Genomic DNA, 23,104 nt, shown 5'->3' on the forward strand with positions numbered 1-23,104 from the left:
TTCCCTAAAATAAATGTAACATCTCGAACGGGAAGACACGGTCGCACTCCAACCACAACGCGGCCAACAACAAGGGAAGACTCAATTTCAACCTCATGTAAAGGTACCTTCACGAAGCCCATTTCGAAACCCTGCACCAAGACGCTTGAACCAGTAAAGCTCTCATCAGACAACGGCAATATTCCTTCCAGAATAAAACTCTGAGCAGCGCCGGTATCACGAAGTATCTTGATTGGTTTTCGTAAAGCATTACCTGCCAAAGATACAAATCCGTCCATCATAAACGGCACATACCCCTCATCTTCACACATGTCAGCTTCCAAAGCCAACGACTCCAGTCCTTCCACTTGTGGCGAGGACGTCATCAATAAGCCTACAGGTTTAGGAACACGGTTCTTCTTTTTAAGCACATTGCACTCAGAAATAATGTGTCCACGTTTCTTACAATAGAAACAAATGGGTGAGAACACAGACTTATCAGAACTCACCGCCACTCTGTCAACGGGTAGGGGGCGTTCAGAATTACGCTGAAAAGACCGATTACTGTTGTTACCGGATGAGAACTTCGGCACAACGCTAAACACGTTCTTGTGTGTAAGCACATATTCATCAGCCAATATAGCAGCAGCAGAACATTTTGAAACTTTTTGCTCATTTAGATAAGTTACAACGCGTTCTGGTAGGCAGTTTTTAAACTCCTCTAAAATAATCAATTCTCGGAGCTCTTCAAACGTTTCCACTTTCATGGAAGCACACCAACGATCAAACAGGGACTCCTTCCCCCGAGCGAACTCCACGTAAGCCTCATCACTTTTCCTTAGATTACGAAATTTTTGACGATAAGCCTCGGGAACCAATTCATACACTCTGAGAACAGATGCCTTCACTCGATCGTAATCAAGAGACTCCTCGATTGATAAAGAGGAAAAAGCTTCCTGGGCTTTACCCACAAAAACACACTGCAACAACATGGGCCAAAATGTTTGCGGCCATTTCATATTGACAGCAACGCGTTCAAAAAGAGCAAAAAACTTATCTACCTCCTGCTCTCGGAAAGGAGGAACCATGCGAATATTACGACTCACGTCGAAATCAGAAGCATCAAACACACCCCTTTCGCGAGATTTCAACTCCATTTCTTTTAGGCGACACGCTTGTTCCATTTCAAGCCTTTTCAGTTCAAGTTCATGTCTCTCACGATCACTTCGTCTCTCTTTCTCACGCTCCCATTCTTCTCTCTCCTTCAACGAAACTCTTTCGTGCTCTATAGCTTGCAGTTCCAATTTCCTAATCTGCATCGCAAGATCCTCGGAACTACCCTCAACTAATTCAGGATAATCCGTCATCTTTTCCTCCTCACCAAAAACGCCCTGTTCATGCAATGAATCAACAAGCAACATCTGAAGTTCACGTTTAGTTGAAGTCTTACGAAAACTGACCTTAAAGTAAGCAGCAATTTTCATCAGATCTGCTCTGTTGATATTCAATAGCTCAACTTGCGTCGGCTTCTCAATAAAGCTTGCTAATTCAAACATGATCAGATTCAACGTTTAGTTATTAGGGGGGGGGAAACAAAAACAACAACGAGCACTACTCGGGCAAAACCCACCAATCGACCGTGATTAAACAAAGTTACTCCAAGTTACTCAAGTAACACAAAGTGTGAGCAGATCAAAGAAAGATCAAACAAAGCCACACACAATTCAATCCCGGACGAGCCCCCAAATATGTTACGGCCCTTTATCTAGCTTGGCTCGTTAAATCACATATAAGACAAGGACCGAACATATTTAATAATCACAGACGATTGAGTGGTATTCAGACGTTAATCACGCCATAATTTTTAATCCAGTCCACAACAGACAAAGGACAGAGCACCCCATAATAAACAACAAACAAATAAACAACACAGGTAGGGCAACAGAAAAAAACATAATCCCTTAACTAAGCCTATCGTAGCAGGAAAGATCTTAACTAACTCCCGAGAGAAACAACAAACAGGTGAGTCTTCCGGGCCACTGCTTCGCTACGCTACAATCTAAATAAATAACAAAAGTGAACTAAGGAAATAACCTCTACCTGGCTTTAAATAATAAAAAACTCAGTTCACTATCATCGAAGACTTCAGCATGGAGGTGCGACACGAGACGATGAGCGTTCTCGCCATCAGGCGAACCACCCCAGCTGACAACAATCAGGAACGGCGGCGAAGAATGAGGAGCAAGAGAAGCGGAGAGAGACCGCGCCCTCCACACCAGGCCGGCTTAAGTGCAGGAATTCCCATGACGTCACTCATTCCGTAAATCAGGGGAAAACCCCTAACTCCACCTACGAACTCAAATAACAAAATTAATACACTCAGTAGTTCAATATATATATAGATCCACGTAACACATGGCCTGGGTAATGACTCGGAGCAGATCGTACATGTAGTTGCGGCCCCTGGAATGTCTTCTTTTATTGTTTCAGACAACTTTTTTTTTTTTTCTGAGGGGATTGTTTGCACATGTACATGTACATGTTGTACATGTTGCATATTGGCCACAAAAGGCATTTAGACAATACCAAATCCTAAAATCATTTATTTATTTATTTTTATTTTTATTTATTTGTCATTCACGCATATCAACAAATAAGTTGCTTTAAAGGTGTGCTTGTGCCATCTTTCTTTAACATAAATGCCACTAGGTTTACTATTTTTGCATTGAACTGTTTCCCCGGTTTCTTTTTTTTTTGTTCTTTTTTTTTTTTTTGTCAGCCATCACTAGCTAGTTAAAATTAATATTTGAACATGCTTTACACTGTTATCGAAAGAAAGAACAGAGCCTCTGCTTAAAAAATAAAACCCTTTTTACTCTAGTCTAATGCAGTGTTGTTTTTTTTAATCAACACTTGAATGTTGGTAAGTTTCATTAAAAGCTGCGAAAATTGTGTTTTTGTCAAAGACTATGTTCAGATTGGATTCAGAATGATACTCATAAAACGATGGAGTAGATTGAGTCTTTCAGCTAAGTTTCACAGACCTATTGCTCGTCCTGGGTCGACATTTCATTCTGTAACATGAGGCAGTTTTGATGCTGTGATGTTGATGATCACATTATTTTACATATGCATCTGCTTACATATGCTATCGCTTGTTTCAGCTTCTTTTTCGATTGTGTTTTTTGATTTGGAGATTCTGTAATTTGGAGATTCAGATGTGTCATAGCACCCCCTTCTGTATAACAGTGAAAACACAGAAAGACAGAAAATTCCTTCAATGGCTGGGAAGTGTTGTCTCATAAAGGAAAGAGATTTAATTTCCATCAATGGAAGAGAAATAATTAATTCAATGGCACTACTGTACGTGGCTACATACCGTTTGGGACCACTGATGGTATGTGCATGCGTTAGTTCTTGTAGAGTTTTATTTGTTGTGGTTATGTGTGGACTTCCAGCCATTGTGAATTGTCTCAGTGCACATGGACACGGTGATGAATGAGAGATATGCATTGTAGGAGGCTATAAATCAATATCTCCTCCTCTCCCTTTCTCTTTCTCTGTCTTGTTCGAGGAGTGCAGTGAGATGAAAATCTCACGGCTAAACAGACACCATCACCCAAGACAACCTACACTTCCTGTTTCCACTCTCTTTTATCCTGTACAGCACCATTATTTTCCAGTGGCATGTGGTGAACCGCTCTGCTTTAGTTTTTTTTAATGCAAAATAAAATAAAAGTCCACGCGCCATTAGATGTTTGCAAGGTTTCAACAATCAATATTAATTACATAAATATTATGTAGGCTACGTCTACTCAAAGTGATCACTAAAAAGCCATGACAACTCTCGGAGTGGATACATTTCAACAGCATTTGTTGGCAAGGAGCAAGGGATATACATAGGCTTAATTTTGGCGGACGAGATCTGCTACGCTGCTGCTGAGGAAATACAATAATTTGTTCAGCTTAGTAAAAAATAACAAACAGAGGAAAGGCTGCTGCAAGAAATGACAGAACCCCTGTAGCAGATCTCTACAGGTGGCGCTGGGGAGGAGTGTTAACAGAAGCTTTCATATCGCACAGCGTGCCGATACAGGCTAGGGTTCTATATATATATATATATATATATATATATATATATATATATATATATATATATATATATATATATATATATATACACACACAGTACATATATGTTTCTAAGACAACACAAAACACAAACACGTACGTGGATTTGGAAGTACTTCTGATTGGCTCGTGTCACAGTGTTGAAAGACCCAATCGGTGTTCATTAGAGTGTTTGTTTTTTCCTCACAGACAGCAACAGTTTTAAATCAGCACATCACAGATTTTGTTTTCCAAGTTCATTTCCATTCAGACATGATCGAAAATGATGATGTCTGAGTGGGTGAGATGTTTACTTTGCAATTAGTTCCCACATTTCCACCGGTTTGTCCATTAATTTGCAGAGCATTTGCAAACTTTACAAGATAATCAGCCAAACACTATGACATGGAGGCACTGGCTTCTCTCATGTAACTTTTTTTTAATTTGAAATTCTTCAACTACTAGACATCGCTCAAAACATACATTTTATTTTTTGATGTCTCAATACATCTCAAGGGACACATCTCTAGCATGCAGTGACTATAACTAAAATTGAAAGTGCATTACAGCTGCCATCAGGGGGTGAATACCGACAATCACATCTGGAGGATTCAGATGGTAAAAAAGAGACTTTAGACATGATCCGCATATTTTCCGTTCTTCAAGAAAACAAACCAGTCAAATGAACCTAATCCACTTCCAAATACATCAGTTAGGCCGGGTGAATTATTAATTTAATGGTTTGAACCTCATTTCTTCCCACTGTGTTGTCTCTTGATCTGCTTGCTGAAAGCAGCGCTCCCACTTTGTCTAGATCTCCATTTTCAGAGAGAATATTGGCATTTTAAATGTTCTAATTATACAGGAGGTGTGTGTACGGCAGCTGTGAGCAGTAGATATTCTTGGAAATTATGACCAGGATGCTCAGCATCCTGCAATTTGACATTTAACATCAAGACCTCAAGTCCAAATCTGGGAGTTTTGACCTGTTGCCTCCCACAGCTGTTCAGTGTGTCTGCAGTGCCTCTGAAAAATACACATTCACTCTCACAGTGAAATTAAAATTCTGATCTTTACAAAAAGACCATTATATTTCAAATTAACTGAGACTAGCAGAAATTCTGGTTTCGCTGAACTGATATAGATCAGTTAATTGACAAGTATACATGTGAATCCTCTTTGCATGATAAATGAAAGATTTCAGCTTTGCACAGAAGCTAAATAATATCAAATAAAATCGAAGTGTCTGTTGTGTTGAGAAGATGAGAAGATATTACTTTGATGTTTTGGTATTCTCTGTATACTTAAGATTACACACATAAAACACAGTGTCTGTGATATGCAAGGCACACGGATTAGGGAAAGGATCTCACAAATACGACGGGATTCTGTATAGGGTATAGGAAATCTGTTACTCAAAGTCTAATTTAAACCTGAAAATCAAGAAACTATTGAACTATTGAAACTATTAAAAATTGTAATTGTATAAAAATGACTTATGACACATATATTCGGCTCTATTTTACAAATGAAATAATCAACTATAATTTGTTCATTAATTCAGTATGAACTAGGGGAGCGCGGGACACAACCTAACGCGGGGTTAAATGTAACACAGACCTTTTACATAGTTAGTCAGGGTCAAGTTGTGTTTCCGCTTATTTTCTTTCACTGCCGGAAGACAGTCTCCCGCTGATTTGTGGAAAGTTTTGCTAAGATTTCGTGAAGATACTGGACAAAGAGTGTTTTGACACCATGCAAGTAAATTTTTTTATCTTACGTTTTTTTTTCGGTTTCTGAGTTGGATGTGTACCAACTAAAACATAGCACCATTTTGAAACATGTCAGCAACTCCTAGCAACTGTTAGCTAGGCTTAAAATATTTTTTTTACACAGCGGGGTCAGTTAGTAGCACAGTGTTACAACTAAGCCGCCAAGAGTACAACGATAATGAAATGAAAAAATGGGAGCCACGCAACTTTTCAGGTTTGAGTATTTATTTATATATTTATTTTGCTACATTTAACTTTGTTGGACTTTAACAAACAATGTTGGAATTTAAATGTCAAAGTATGATTTCTTTCCACATTTGTTCACTATATATTGATTTATTTATTAAGAATATAACCTGTTTTTTCATGCAATAAACACTTTAAAATGTGATTTTAAGCTTGTTTTTATTATTATTACTGTTATTATTATTAATAATTATTATTTTGCATGCATCTGCCACACAAATATAATTCAATTGCAATTTCAATATTTTATTTTATTTATTTATTTATTGCAAAACTGTGCAGCCCTTTCCTATATCCCTATCCATGATATCGATCCATAATAGAAGGATGATTGGATGAGGGATGGATGTATGGATATCTTTCTACAGATGCACAAACAATATCAAAGTATACAGATACAATAGTACTGAATTACATGTTGAACTCCACTGAACTTTAAGTGTTCATTTGTAGCAGAGATGTGTATGTTGCTTGTGTAAAAAAAAAGATGCATCTAAGTTAATTATTGTTTTAATAATTGAGCCAAAACCAAAATGTGTTAAGTTGTGCCTTGCTCTCTCCTATTAGAAATGGTTATATATAAAAATATAAATATGACATGTATGTATACAATTATATCTGTAGGCATTTATGCATATATAATATGTAAAGTTGATATGTAAAATGTTAATGACAAAATGGTTGCCGACCCCTTATTTACGCAAATATGAATCTGTATTATAAATTGATTATAATCTATATGTGTGTTGTACATTTGCATATGAAAACCTCTGAAAACCTAACTATGATCATTTGAGCTCCTTTAATGTTCACTAGCTTTCAAAAGAACCATATAACAAGGAATGACATATTTATGAATGATCCCCTATGGAGCAGAAATCTATGGCTCTCAGCGCCTTTGTTTCAGTCTGATCTGATCTCTGCCCACTGATTTGCAGGTTAAATCCCCTGCGGCCGGGCTGCAGCCAGCTTGAAAAGTGTCCTAAGTGCTGCCACATGCTTCTCTGGTCAGCGGCTCTAATTTATCATGACAGCATGTACAAGCTCAGACTGAACCTTTGATAAAGTCCACACAACCCAAGGAGCAACTTTAATTGAAGGAGATGACATGGTCACTTTCCACCGCCTTGTCACCCGGTAGCGTAATCGAGGACATTTACCAAAAACTGTTTACATGGATAAACTCTCACGTGGACAGGGAGAGCTGCAGAGTTGTGATTATGTCTTCTGATATGTCTCGGAGCGAAACTGCATTGATTCCATGTGGAGTTTCTGGCACAACGGCTTATTGGATAAGGAATGTCTCCCGTTTGTATGTGAAGCCCTGAAAAGATTGTGAAAAAATAAAACTTTTACTGCAACAGCAGATTGTTAAGCGCCTTTATAAATTGAAGCAAAAACAGGTGCATTTTAGTAACCGAAAGGCCTAATTATCTGTTGTTATTACCATGTGCAAACAGAAGATAGCATGAAGATTGCAGAGAAAGGATTGTTTCTTTCAAAGCCATAGTCACGTGTTTGTCTGATTGTAGCTATTAGGAGTACAGTTTCCTGTTCAAATTTGATTTCTCATCACCTGCAGAGCAGGGGCGGCTTGTCGGCTATGCATTAGTCCCATCAGGAGAAGCCTTATCACAGTGCCTTAGGCATTCTGGAAAAAAGGTGATATGACAGCCCGTGGGACCCATACAATGTGGTGTGGAAAATCATCTGTGTGACATCCCTGGGGGGGCCTGTATTTACCATGCCTGCTGGGCAGAAACAAATTGCAAACTTTTTTTCTTAAGGTTCCCAACAGACTTTACTGCCATGCCAGCGATGCTGGAGAAAATTAAATGGGTACAGAGGAACGCGGAGTATCTTCAATGCTGCAGGTGCTAACAAAACCGCACAGGTGGTGTGGACACCTGGATTACAGCGCTCACTCTCCTCGAAGCTGAAGTAGGAAGAGGCGTATGAGTAGGCATGTAATCACAGTCGTGATGTGAAAGCTCTGTGGCAACTGGCGAGGGCGAGCTGCAGACTTGGTGCATATTGACCTACCTCCAATCGCGTTCCACTACAAAGGATGATGAACTATCTTCTGACCTCAAAACGAGGGAAGTCGTTCACTTTGATGTCTACTGATCTTTTTTCTCTTTGTTCTTTGCCTTAGGGTTCTACGTTGCGCTTGGTATTCCAACCTACAATAAGGCAACTGTTTGAACTGAAAAAGACGAGTGAAAACATGCCAAATTCGTAGAAATGTAATCTTCGGAATCAAGTTGGTTCATATGCTTTTGAAAACTCCATTTACCAAAATTATAATCTTTGGGTCTCTGCAGGAGTGCTTACTATGATATAATATCCTATTTTTGTTAGTTTTCTACATGTTGGTTTCACCACATGACTTTGATTTGACGCACAAAGTTTTCAAATATGAAGCAGTGAATCAGTTGAAGATGATTGTGCTAAACTACATCAAGTTATTTTCAAGAATACCATTCTCAATGTGGTTTTACTTCATGGTGAAAATGACTAAATGCAGGCTTTCTTGTTTCTTATGTGTTGAGAACTAGTGCATAGTCCTCACCAGCTAAAGCCTGTTTTATGCTTCTGCGTCGAATCGACGGCGTACCCCCCGCAGACCCCTCTGCGTCGCCGTGAACCCCTCTCCGACCCCTCCTCCGTAGCTCGACGTGCACCTCCAAAAAATTATAACTACGCGTCGAGGCAATGCAGACCGCAAGGGCTGTGATTGGTCAGATTATACACAATGCAACGCAACCTGACGCAGAACCATAAAACGGCCACTACGCCGTGGAGTTGACGCAGAAGCATAATGAGGCCTTAAGAGACACAGAGTTGGAAACAAGAAACAGTTATTTTTTTGAGGAGAGCAATGACACATTTATTTTCTAAAATCGAAATAAAACCTCAATATTGCAATAAATCAGTCTCAGTTAAGCTCAAGTGTTAAAAAGGGCATAAGTAAACCAATATATTTCAAAAAGTTCTCTGATAAATAAAATAATGTTAAGTAAAATGAAATTATCAAAGCATACTTGCACTGGACATGCTGGTTTTGGCCTCATCACCAGTCCTCATTTCATAAATAAAGCACCTGTAATTCAGCAACTATCAGCTAATTCAATCAGATTTGTGTAAAGTAGCCTTGTTGACAAGGTGAGAAAGGGCAAAACGCACAAGATATAGTATCTTCAATGCCCTGTAGAAGGCAATAGCACTTATTTTGTAGCAGATATTAACTGCTGCAGAACAATTTAGGTGCCATTTGTAATGTGTAATAACATTACTCATTACAAATGTAATGGAGTAAAGAGTACATATTCAAAGATGAAGTCAAGAAGAGAGTAAAAGTTGCTAATATCTTTGAATCTCAGTCAAACTACAAGGTAGCTAAAAAAAGATACTTAAGTACAGTAACTGATTACATTTACTCAAACACCACTGCTAATGATATCAGGACAATTGAATCACTATGATATTTGTTTATATTTTTTTCCAGAAAGAACATATAAACCTGTATTTTACCGGCACAGTGGGAAATTTGACATAGCATAAAGTAAAATAAAATAAAAGCTTTAGAAAGAAAAAAGCATAATGTCACTGACCATTAGCTTAAAACAAAATCGGATGCACCACTAATATTGCAAACGTGAACTGTGAAAACCGGTAAAAGGAATTTTCCTCACAGACAGCAACCGACTTAAATCAGTAAGTCAGACATCAAAAATCCATATTCTCCTTGATGTAACTCAGACATGAGTGTCAATTCATAAGAACCCTCATCAATTAATCCGTAGCGACTGCAGTCAATCATCCGAGAGGATGTATGCTAGAATGCACTCCCAAGGGTGCTTGAGTTACCTCTCTTAACCTTTTCAAAGGACTAAATAAGTCATCGGCAGACCCAGCATGAAAATGAAGGTAAATTAGGTTTTGGGACAAGGGTACACTGCAGATTTCATTAGAATCCCAGAGGTAACCCGATACACCTGTTCCTGCCACACAACGGGAGATGTCGGCAAGACGACCACAAGATTAATCAAGATTGACAAGCAGTGTCTTGGCCAAGGTGATGATTTCTCGGGCAGCAAAGCCCTGACATGCCTAATCTATATTGAGCCAATGAGATTTATGACAGGGAATCCTTGGTTAAGGCAGCATCGAGCTGAGCAAAAGGGGCGATCATTAAGTTTCACACTGAATCCCTGGCAAATGTAGAATCATGTGATTGGACCAGTGTAACGGGAATGTTTTATTAACAGTAGTGAACAAAACCACAGTACACATGATTCATGAGGTTTTCATTTGATTGGAATACCTACTTTGCTCTCATGTAGTCATAATATTGTGTTATTCATCTTAAAGAAATAGATTATAAATATAAATTCAGTCATTATTTACTCACCTTCATGTAATTAATTCTATTTTAGAAGAAGCATTTTCAACATTGCGTACTGTCTCAAGACTCAAACGAAAAGAAAACAATCAATTACCATGAAATCAAAACTGACCATTTTCAATTTTGGAAAATGTTTTTATTTCTTTTAGTGAATTGTTTTCCATGAGGATTTTTATTTTTGGTTTTAAATTTGTTCGAACTAAAAGGTTTACTTGTCAGCTTTTGAAATTTTTTTTTTTTTTTTTCTTGTCAGGCAAAACTGGCCATTTACATGAGCAGAAAAAATATGGTTGAAAGATTGTCAGTTGAAGATGTAGTAATGCTGTTTTGGAATTTAATGAAATCACGAGTATTGATAGATTTTTGTTTAACAAAGTCTACAAAGGATCTATTAACGTTTGAAATGAAATAGTGTGCTAATGGAGCGTTGTGCTCTGTTGTTGAAGTTTTTTTTTCATATTTGGTGTAATTTATTTATATTGTTTTAATGTTTTCTTTGGTACTTATTTGATACAAGGTAACTTTGTAATTTGTTGAAACAAGTGCTTAATGAAGAGTGATTTATAGGAATAAAACGCATATTAAAAAATCTCTCTCTCTCTCTCTCTCTCTCTCTCTCTCTCTCTCTCTCTCTCTCTCTCTCTCTCTCTCTCTCTCTCTCTCTCTCTCTCTCTCTCTCTCTCTCTCTCTCTCTCTCTCTCTCTCTCTCTCTCTCTCTCTCTCTCTCTCTCTCTCTCTCTCTCTCTCTCTCTCTCTCTCTCTCTCTCTCTCTCTCTCTCTCTCTCTCTCTCTCTCTCTCTCTCTCTCTCTCTCTCTCTCTCTCTCTCTCTCTCTCTCTCTCTCTCTCTCTCTCTCTCTCTCATGTGCCCTCATAATCTCAAAATAAAGTACTGCCCAACAATTATTATTCTTCGAGAAGCTGTTTCACTTGAATATATGTCACAATTGCGAAGAAAACAATTATCAAAACTACCGTTTCTTGCCGACTTAAGAATGTTGGTACTTGTAGCTAGTCGTGAAGGCAAAACAAAAAAAGGTTTGCACACATCAAGCACCTAAATTCAGAATAGCTCAGGCGAAATCTCTATTGTAATGAATTCCAGGAGGGTCTAAACTATGAATAACAGGTATTAACATTTCAGAGCACTGCTGAAAATGGAGAGACGGGCTGTGAAACCTTCAGAATGTTTTTCTGAGACCTGCCAGTTCTAAACATTCCTCTGCTCACAATTTGAGCTGAAAGCACCTTTGTGCAAAGAAAAAGTGACGGGTTGACTTTAAAACTCTGCACTGCCGGACCAAACCTGGGGAGCTGACAGCATTTCAGTGCTAAACAAACTACAAAGTGTACTCACACGAATAAACAAGGATGATACCCTGCACACACAAACTCATAAGCAAAGCATTCTGATTAAATAATTATTTTTTTTTCGGATGAAATACAATCTTAATGCAAGCTGTGCAGCATTCATTATGCTGAAAATATATGTAAAGCAGCACACATAATGCATTTATAAATGTTTTAACCATTGTTATCATGGCCTCACTGTATGTTAAATTTAACAATGGATGTTCAAAGTTTTTTTGTGTAAAAAGGTTTTCAAATCAAGATAATGTTGAAAATATCAGCCGATTTTACTTCTAGATCATACAGGAAAAGTTACATCGCATTATGGGATATTCTCTTGAAGTTAATCTGGGTATTTAAAGCATAAAGAAAATTTGCATTGCAAAAATACATACTGTATGTTTCAGAAAGAATTCCAAAAGGTTTTTTTTTTTTTTTTTTTTTTTAACCATTAACATGAAATAAAACAATAAAATGCTAGAAATTATCTCACCTGATGTGAGATTTTAAAATTATAGTATGTTTGGAATGGAACGCTACTTTGCTAATTAATGAATACATTATTTAGTAAATTAAGTTTATTAAAATGAATAAGTGAAACTGAGCAATACATTAACATTTCAAACAGTAGTATGAAGTATTTTTGTCACCTTATTGGTCAAGAATTTTGGTACCTGGCCTGTCAGGTATTAATAATTAAATAAATAAACATTACTATTCATGCTTTTATATACATTTTTCATTTGTTTTATTGATTTATTTATTTATTTATTTGTGTATCTAGCTATTTATTATTTTAGGTAGACAAGTTGCCATAGTCTTTTCTTCCCCATTGACAAGTATATTCCCTATTGTATACAGCTTTTCAAATAAGAAACAAATGTAGGACGGGACTTGATTGTGTCCATTTGAAATTTATTGGATCGTTGTGGTTTGCTATTTATGTGATGTCATGTGAGTGACAGGTTATTCCGCCCTCGCGCCAGTAAACACATCATCAGAGAAGAGGACAAATGTTGCTGCAAAAGGGAGGGGTTGTATTTTAAAGATTATGAGTAAAATTATGCAATACTCCATAAAAAAAATACAAAAAATAATGTCATGTTTGATTTCATGGTGACTTTGAAAATGTGAGGCAAAAAATGCAATTTTAGATTGGCTCACACAGGCTTGCGCTGGTCGACACAAATCATGGGGTTCGCAAATGGATCTGACTGGGAACCCTGAGACTGCTGAGGCATTTTCTCAGGATTCCTCTGCCAGTTCTGATGTTCTCCCTCCTCGTGGAGAACCCGATGCTTGAGCTGTCTGCTTCTGAGGAAGTGGATGTTCTCAGCATTGAAGGTGGGGATTTTGGAGATGACTCGCCACTCCATGTTGATATTAGTTGGCCATGTGATAAGCATCATCTTCCACCCAAGGCATCATCCCATAACCATTTTCTCTCGCCCCCACAATCTTACTGTAGTCTAAAAATGGGGGGTGGAACAAACGAGGTGTGTGGCTTGTTCCACGATTTACACAACTCGTTGCGCTCGTCCAACTTGCTTTTTGTTTGCGCTTCCTGCAGCACAAAGCAACCTCGTCGCCAGGATCAACCGTTTTTTCATGAATTACACAACGAGTTGTGTAAATCGTGGAACAAGCCACCAGTGTTGTGCAAGTTACTTCCAAAGTGTAATACATTATACATTACTTGTTACTGTAATTTAAAAGTAATTTATTACCTTACAAAATTACTGTCTCAGAATTGTAATGCGTTACATTACTCCTGTATTACTTTTGAGTTACTTTCACCAAAATAGCTATACAGTAATAGAACTTAACATTCTAAGGCTGTAAAGATATGCGATATGAAACCGAAATCGCGACACTCAGATCCACGAACCTGCAGAATCGCGACACACCCCTTCCAACTCCAAGAGTTATCCTTCCCGTCCAGATCCAATGCTACCACATCTTTAAATTACTATTAGTATTATTTGAATTTTGAAGTTAACATTATAAAATACATAGACCTACACCACAAAACTAGTTGAGGATTATTTAAAATTGGGGAATTCCAGCGTTTTGGAAGTGACATTTGCAGTCAAAACTTGAAATATAAATTCTCAGAAAATGCATTTAATACCAATATATTGAAACGTCGGTTTATCCTTAGGATACCCCCTTAAAAGAGTCCAGACATTAGAAAAATATCAGTCTACACATGCATTTTATATTTAATATGAGGGAAATACACGTATTCATGCGTGACAAATAAAATATTTAACTTTTAGGAGGCAAAATATTTTTTTGTAATTCTGTGAATTACACTGTGTAAATCAAAAGTAATACTACCCACCGGATGAAGAAGGGTTGGCTCTCCACAGAACATAATTTCATTTTATTTTATTTTTCGTGTTCGCATTTATGAGGAAAAAACAATGTAGGCCTACGTGACAGTTCTCCGTTACGGACACGACCGCTCTGAAGCAGCACTAAAAGACTGTTTTGAAACTTTCACAGAGACCTCAAACAGAAGACACAAATTTCTTTAAAATGAATTTCGATTTGTACTAATTGTATCTTAATTTTAATCAATGTTTCATCAACCAATTGCCTGGATTTAATAAATAAGAAGTAAATATAGCAGACAATAGATAATCACGACTCGGAGGCGCATGCGCATGAACTGGAGCGTGTCTCATAAATTAACCGAATCTCAGCGTAGGCTATAAGGAAGCCTAGCCTACTTCAAAGACCTGAAAAATATATATATATTGAAATGTCTACTTGTAAACAGAACAATTCAAAACGAAAGAAAACGAACTGCTCTCTGCTTATCTGTATGAAATGTGTTTCTCTCTGGCGCATTCACTACTGCGAAGATCGCGAGTCAGCAACGTCAACTTCATCTTTATTAATAACAATTAAAATGTCTCCTTGCTATATTTGACATATTCAAATCATTGCTTTTGCCGGTTCTTTGTGACAGCTTTTAGTTGCTTTCCTTACATCATTACGTGAACGCGTCACCACCGCATCAAAAATGATTGCGTGATGAAAACAAGAAAAATACCACCTAAACATAGCCTAACTGTTTAGAAAGAAAACACAGAACAAATGGAGTAGCCTAATGCGCATACGTCCATCTCGCGAATGTACAGTCTTCTTCTTCATCCATTAGCCGCTTTTCCACTGGCCAGCGCGAGCACAGAGGCCGAAATCATGCCTCAAGGCACTCCTGTAAAAAGTAAATCGCTATAAAAAATATATCAGATGCTGCCATTCAGTCTTTATTTACAAACTTGGACACCACACGCGGCTATTGACTGACCACGAACAGGTAACTTAGCCTCCTTGCATTTTTCATTCGTTAATGTCTCGCGGTCTTGCTGTTTTTTTGTTCTTGTTTTTTGTACAATTAAAACTAAAAGTGTGTTGTAAAGCAAGCGTAACTGAACATGTAATATAGTAAAGTAGTACTGAAAATTGATTAGTAATGCCTTGCACTACTGCGTTACAGCAAAAAGTAATATGTTACTGTAATGCATTACTTTTGTAACGAGTTACTCCCAACACTGCAAGCCACACACCTCGGTTGTCCAACTCCCCAGTTTCCTACAGTAACATTGTGGGGGCGAGAGAAAATGGTTATGGCATGATGCCTTGGGTGGAAGTGCCAAGGGCGAGTTATCTTTCCCCCGACATTGCGTCATCCCTAAAGACCCCAGTGCTGCCCACCAAACCCTGCCGACATCTTCATTGGTGGGCAGGGCTTATATGGCTGCAGGTCTGGTCTGCTAACCAGGCCGACCTTCTTAAAGACATTTATGAGGGGGATGGGACCTCATAATGGTGCCCTCTGCATGTGAAAGCAGGTCCCTCCTGATGGGTATTACTCATGGAGGGCCAACTAGGAGCAACATTCTGTCTATGGTGATCTCTGAGAGGCACCTCACGTAAAATCTGTCGGGCATCAAGGTGAAAGACAGGTCCGTTGCAACAAGGTCAGTCTACTGCTAGTAGCCCCTTTGTGGCCGGCCCGAGTATGGTTCTCAGACATTATATCGCTCCTGGATGGCCCTCCATGAGTAACACCCATCAGGAGGGACCTGCAGGCAATATACCAGCTTCTAAATAGTTCAGACTATTTCCCTGGCCTATCAGGTGCGCAGTTTGCCTTTCCCATTTGGCCGTGAGGGCTCACTCAACCACAGGCATGGCGTCCTCTAGTGCTCTCCTTTCATGGGCTCCTATCCAGGAGGTATGTGATGCGGCTGGCTGAGCAACACTGCACACATTCACAGGGTTTTATAGTCTGGACCTCCCTTCTACGCCTGGTGCACGTGTGCTCTCGCCCAAAGTTGTGTCTGTGAAAGCTTCACACTAGGAGAGGCAGGGTTCGTTGTGGCATAGTGGGTATTCGTTCCTCAAAGTGTCGTTCCGACGCAGTGCGAGTTCCCTCGAAAGGGAACGGTTTGGGTTACGACTGTACGACAATTTATTGCATAATATAGGTCTTATTGGTTTAGTAGGAAAGCAGTAATTGTTAGTATAGTAGTGGCAAACATATACCCTCATAAAGTTAAAAAATATCCCTGAAAATCAATTCCAGAGGGCAGCTGCTGCTCCTTTATACAAAAACTGTTCATTTCTGACTCTGGTGCACAGTATTCACACTGCAGACATAGCAAGAGTAAGAATGCAATTCTAAACATAGCTATGTAAGGCTGATGTAAGGATCCTGTCATTCCTATTGCATTATGTACTGTAGCCTACCTTGATGAATTACAGACCAGAATAATTAATTTCCAAAATATGTGTGCTAAAAGTATACAATTATACTGACACGTATTAAATGAGCCACAGACAAAAGAAAATAAACCATGGGCCTGAAAAATCGTAAACACATTAAGCGTGACAGTCTTAGAAATGATAGATAAAAATGATGTACGCCGTTGTAAACTGCTCTCTCATGTCTGTAAGTCTCAAACGCCACCCCTCACTGGGATCAATATGAGGAAGGAACCACAGGGAACAAATGAAATAGAGAGCAGCGGGAGAGAGGCTTCAGTTGCCGCGGTGATCGATACATGTATCAGTGGCTCTGAATTGCGGGCCGACATCAAAGGGAATGCTCTGTGGGGCGCTCCTTGTCCCGGCAAACGCAAGCGCTGAAGTTCAATCCCCTGCAAGCCGGGAGAGCGTATGAGAAACAGCAGCCCTGCCTCTTGTCTTCAAAAATGATGCTGTGTATGTGAGCTTTGCTTCATTTGATGAAGTGTTTGTGCACTTCTTTGTATCTCTGTACATGCCCTTGCAAGTGGAGCAGTGGGATATCGCAGAGACAAGGGCAAGTTTTTTGAGTTGCCTCATACTTTGTCTCAGATCTGCGGAAATCTCAAATCTTATTGCTCCCTGTTTGTCATCGAAATCAATACCAGAGAATAGCGAAGACTGCTTTAGACAGACAATAAAAAAACAAATACGACTGTATATATTAATCTTATAGCATACACATTAATTCACTCTAGTAATTCTGTACACATTGTGTGTCTTGTTGTGTGTCTCTGATATAGATCAAAAAATTGAAAAAAATATCCACTAATTTGTTACAGCCAAACTTATTAGCTTTCTCAAATTATATTTATGGTTATATTGATTTTCAGGGGATAAAATCCAAAGGCAAAAACATTCATATATATAGCATACAGGTTTGGAACAACATTAGAGTGAGTAAATAAATGACAGAATCGTTTTAGGTGATTAATTCCTTTTAACACCAGCGCGCACGCACACACACACACACACACACACACACACACACACACACACACACACACACACACACACACACACACACACACACACACACACACACACACACACACACACACACACACACACACACACACACACACACACACACACACACACAAACACACACAGTATTAAAAACTACAGTAAATTGCTAACCATAGAGAAAAATCACCAGTCGGTCTCATCATGAAGTCTTTTATTAAACAATAAATTCAAAGCCATAATGAACCTTTACTTTACAGCTCTGAATGCCTCTGTCCAACAAAGGTACCTTTTTGTACTGTTTATGTTAGCAATTATCTCGGTCTGGAAGACACACTTAAGCCAAGTCTGCCCTCCTGATAGCACTTACTCAAAGCAGAATCACAGAACACATTTAAATGCATTTGGGTTTAATCAGGTTGCAAAGCATATGCAAATTATGTTGCTTATGGTGTTTTTTATAGTAGCAATATAAATTATATTGACATGTATTTGCCATAAAAACAACATTTTTAAGGAATACTTACCCCCAAAAATAAAAGTGTTATAATTTACTTAACTTTACTTGTGTAGTGCTTCCCAGAATAGCAGATATGTTGGATCAAATATTGTTTGATTTCTTCAAAATGTGCAAAATAAGGCGATTTGTCACCTGATATTAGAGTAACAAGAAGAATAAAATAAAGCATATTGTGTTACCTTTTGGAGCTTTGAAGAGTTCAGTTTGAGCAGATGTTTTATCCCATCATCACTGTGCTCACAGAGCTCATTTCCCTGTACATTCAGCATCTGGCTCATATTCACAATCTCAAACATATTCTCCAAACTGTTATTTTCAGCATCTTTAAAATCAATATTTTGATCGCTGACAGCTTCTTCACCAGATCCACCAAGTGACGGTGACACTAATATTTGATTGCGTACAGTACTTGCTCTGCTGTAAATCGCTGAGCCATTTCAAGTTTTGCTGATGATACTTCCTATTCTTTAGTTTTCTGTCTGCATAACTATGAGTATAACGTCACTTCATTATTGTGTATAAGACATTGCCACCTTGTGGATTAAAGGTAAATTGCACTTATTCAGTCATGAAATATTCAATTATTGTGCAGAAAATATATACTTACACTGTTACAAACCTTGGGGCGTTAGCGACCCTATACAATGTTTGACGTCTCAGGTCACTAAAGACCCGAGGTATGCATTGACGGTTTAAAATAAAGTGTAACCAAAAAATATACTAATGGTATTGTTGTAGATCTTTCCCTAAACCTAACTGCGTACCTGGAACCTAATTATTTTAATTGAACACTATCACTTTTGATCGATAGTAAGGTCTCTAGTGCTTTTAAAGGGGTGGTAAAACACATTTTTTCGAAGGCTTGATTGTGTTTGTGGGGTGCACTGTAACATGTGTTCATACTTAGCTTTTAAAAAATTTCACTATTTTTCATATATTTTACCTTTATTCTACACTGCTCTGCCCCTCCTTGTAAAAACGGTCTGATGGTTTCCTGGTTCGATGAAGCCAGTCCCTCAAAACTACGCAATGGGCTCAGATTGGTTAGCTGGCCCAGTGTGTTGTGATTCGTTAACCGTCTAGTGCACGTTTTCCGGAAACGTCACACCCCGTACCTTTACCGGTACTTTGTGGTTTGGTGTATTATAAACAATGGCATCAATAAAACCAATCGGACCCGGGGAAACGTTAGTGAAGATGATCGAGCAGAACCTGTTCAAGAACGGCTGTTAAACGACGTTTCAGAAAGGTTTGTTTTTTTGTTGTTCTCTCATTATTTTTTAGTTACGCTGTTATTTAATTGTACTAATTATTATAGAATTACAAGAAAATAAGCTTCATAAACAAGAATTTCATATAATCGTTCCAACAAATTATACTACAGTCCTCAAAGGGATTTTTTTTGAGTAAAGAATGCGGATCTATAGTGATCGTTTCTGACTATACGCCACCGTTACTTTTGTATTTTTAGAACGATTGTAGAAAAATATCTGTCGAAAGAACTATCAACCCAAAACGAACACTAAACATCGGCTGCCAAATCAAACACAGAACCATGTTTAGCATGCCTGTAGATAAACAAGCATGTAGATAAATACAAAAGCTCTAATCAAAGAATAATTTACATTAATTCCAAGTTTGCTGTTGAGATTAAAAAAAAAGTTTGTAACGTTAGGTGTTTGTCGGATAACGTTAAGTATGAATGAGCATTTAACAAACCAGCAGAGACAAACAGCGTTGTCATTTGTTTACTTCCTTGCTACAACGTACAATTAACAATACTATTCCAGGAAAACACATCGACAAAAAATAAATCATACTTAAAGATTGTGGCCCGTAAACAAAAGCTTCTGTTTTTAAAGTTGGAACTGCACCATCTTTCAGAACAAGCCGTTGTGCGAATCATGCATTGAGCTCGCGAAGAGTGAGATTTGGGTCATAATTATGTTACATTTTATCATCAGCTTGGTAGAGACGGGCTCTGGTAGATAACAGGTGAAAACCGGATCGGATCTGTGGGTAGAGCTAACTATCAAACACATCAGGTTCAAGTACGCCCACAAGCCGTGCGAGTTATTCGTGTATTGCAGTTTGGCTGGTGGTTATGTTGCCCGCATACCGCCTCCCATGGCTAAAACTGGTATTATGACACCTGTCGGGCCGTGGCTAGTAATTTAGCATGCTAATTCAGGTTGAGATCTCTGCAGCACTATAACTTTTCATTTTTTTTAATGACATCATCACCCTTATTTCTTCTCATTCTTTTGATGCGTGTAGCTCATTTTTTGGATATTTTTAACTCAATTCTTACACATGGCACCTTTAAAGACACCTAATATAACCGAAAATACTTGACAAAATTAAACATTTGAACAATGCTTAACTCTTTAAATGATTAAACTTGTAATACACACACCAGTATTATTATTAAGATTAAGATTAACTATTACTTTACAACATTGTACTGATTTTTTTTCTTCTTCCTGATAACACTTACTTGCAGCAAATATTTGCAGCACCTTAGACTGTATTTGTGTTTAATTGGGTTGCAATGCATATGCAAATTCAGCTGTTGTTTAAAAGTCCTAAAAGCGTTGGTGTTTTTTAGATGGTGGAACACAGTAAATTACATTGATGAGTGCTTCCTGTCCATCTCTTGTTGAGCGTATCATACAACGCCCCATTTGGAACTGTCATAAAACTCAGTTTTATAGTGAAGCGTCTTTGAATAATTCATTTGTCAACAATATATGCATGGAAATGCACATGCACCCTCATAACTTATTTAAATGGTAGCATCCATCAGCCACTTCCTGACGAGAGAGAGAGAAAAAAGGTCTACTAAAATGTCAATTACAAAAAAAAGAGTAACATCTTATCTAATGTTAAAGAATAGGTGGAAAATAACAGTTAACTGATGACTGAAATCTAAATGGTTCATTATCGTTTTAGTTACTATATATATATTGGTCTTTTCTTGTTTTTTAAAGTTGGATTGATTATATACAAGTTTGATTTGAAATGCAAATTACATGCCATCAATAGCAGTTCACATCTGTTTTGCTTTTATACCAATTGTGAACCATATTGAAATTCATGCAAACTGTACCCAATATCATCTTTTTACCTACAGTTTAAACAAAGGCACTTAACTAAGAGTCTGAAAGCTCCCCTTAAGCATTCCAATGATTTCAGCAATGCTATGGACGACAACAAAACCTCCTTCATAACTACTTCTCCCTCAAGGCGCATTTTTCTTTCCCTTCATTCTTCACCCTCCATGATTACGCTATTCTCACACATCCCTGATTTACAGCAGCACTCCCTCCTGTCAACCTGCTGCTGCAGCTACACCCAAATCACAGAGTCTGATTTACTGGTGCACCTGCAAAGACACTGCAAGAAAATAATCCTTTTAGGAGTGAAAAAAAAGGGTCCAGACTAAAATTGCATTTGCAAAGACATTCCATTTCCACTAACAACATTATAATATGTTGTTATGAAGAATTTGCTAGATGTTGCTGCTATTGAAGTGGTGCCTTAAAAGTGCCTGGAAGCTCATGCCTTCGAGTCGGCCATTCGAAATTGCCACATTGCTGAAAATGTCACATTCATAATACAGAGCCAAAACACAATTCTATTGTGAACAATGAACCCAAATTATTATATCTGAATTCAAATGATGAAAATTAATAATTTTAATCAGTTATTTACATGGTAATCACAAGTACATACAGCAAAATGTGAAAGTTAAGTTATTACCTTTATACCATTCACTTCAGAATTGATTTCTATATGTAGGTTATTGTCAATGAGAAGAGGCTTGCTAGACCAAATTTTAATTAGTTAAAAAAAAAAAAAAATTCTCCACAAGAAGTGGTGAAGTCACACAGACCGTAACAGATAGATTTTTAACATGACTGGTCCATGTGGAAATTAAGCTGGCCAGGAATCCAAAGTATGGAATCATTTGGTAACACTTACAACATGAATAATCATGTACTAAGGGCCTACCTGATTTAATACTTCAACATGAACTTGTGATTAGTGAAGATATGAAGTAATCATGAACCAATGAAGATCCATCCTTAACTACAACTGAAGTCATATGGATTTATGCATGAATAACAGCAGCCTTAATATAGTTTTTTTTTTTTTTTTTACATAGTCAAAAAGTTTTTTTTTTAACATAGTCACAATGCTGCAGAGGGCAAATTATGATATTAAAGTTTAAATGATGACTGTATTAAAGTAACACTGTGTAGGAATTTCTCCCAAGCGGTGAAATTGTATTTTGCTTTCAAACTAATAGTGCTCTCTAGCGCCTCGCTTTTTCAAATGCGTGTTGCAACTCAAGTGGTACAAATCACTTTTCTACTGACTAGTATCACTGCTACAGAATGTATGCCCAATAAAGCTATTTTTTCATGTTTATATGTCTATGTGGTGTTTTTAATATGCTTTTAGACAAACCATTTGCATATTCATAAGTCAACACCGTTGTTTTTTTTGTTTGTTTTTTGTATTTTGTCTTTAAAACTGCAGTGAACCAAAGACAGTCTCAAAAACGCTGGTGTTTCTGGCGTCCCAAACAACCTTGTAACCAACCACGTCAACTTGCCGGCGGGCTATATCATTAACCGCGAACTAGCAGGGGAGTCTTGAGAGACGGTTATCCCGTTATATTTTTCTGTTGATATGAAAAATCAGGTAGATTTAGCAAAATAGCAGTTGTATGATATATATTACAATGTTAATATTAACTATATGCCTTCTGTTCAAAGCATTTCTGATGGTTGTTAGATGGCAGCTGCCTGACTCTGAGATACAAACGGGAACATGGTTTGTGTAACATGATATTAGATATTGTTTAACATTGTGTAACATGTTATTAGCTGTTTGATAACATAGTCAAGCAAAAGGCTAATCATATT

At 37.8% G+C, this 23,104-nt stretch overlaps 1 long non-coding RNA gene across 1 annotated transcript in view; it reads left to right on the forward strand.

Moving 5' to 3' along the window:
* Positions 1-22,029, forward strand: part of LOC143757309 (uncharacterized) — a 102,741-nt gene extending 80,712 nt beyond the window's left edge. The window contains exon 3 of the long non-coding RNA XR_013210478.1: positions 22,017-22,029. This is a non-coding gene — a long non-coding RNA (uncharacterized LOC143757309). The remainder of the gene's footprint in view (positions 1-22,016) is intronic.
* Positions 22,030-23,104: the final 1,075 nt, after the last annotated feature.

This window comes from Siphateles boraxobius, unplaced genomic scaffold (genome assembly GCF_051911475.1).
Source record: "Siphateles boraxobius isolate OS27281-9 unplaced genomic scaffold, OSU_SipBor_1 30, whole genome shotgun sequence".
Lineage (NCBI taxonomy): Eukaryota > Metazoa > Chordata > Actinopteri > Cypriniformes > Leuciscidae > Siphateles > Siphateles boraxobius.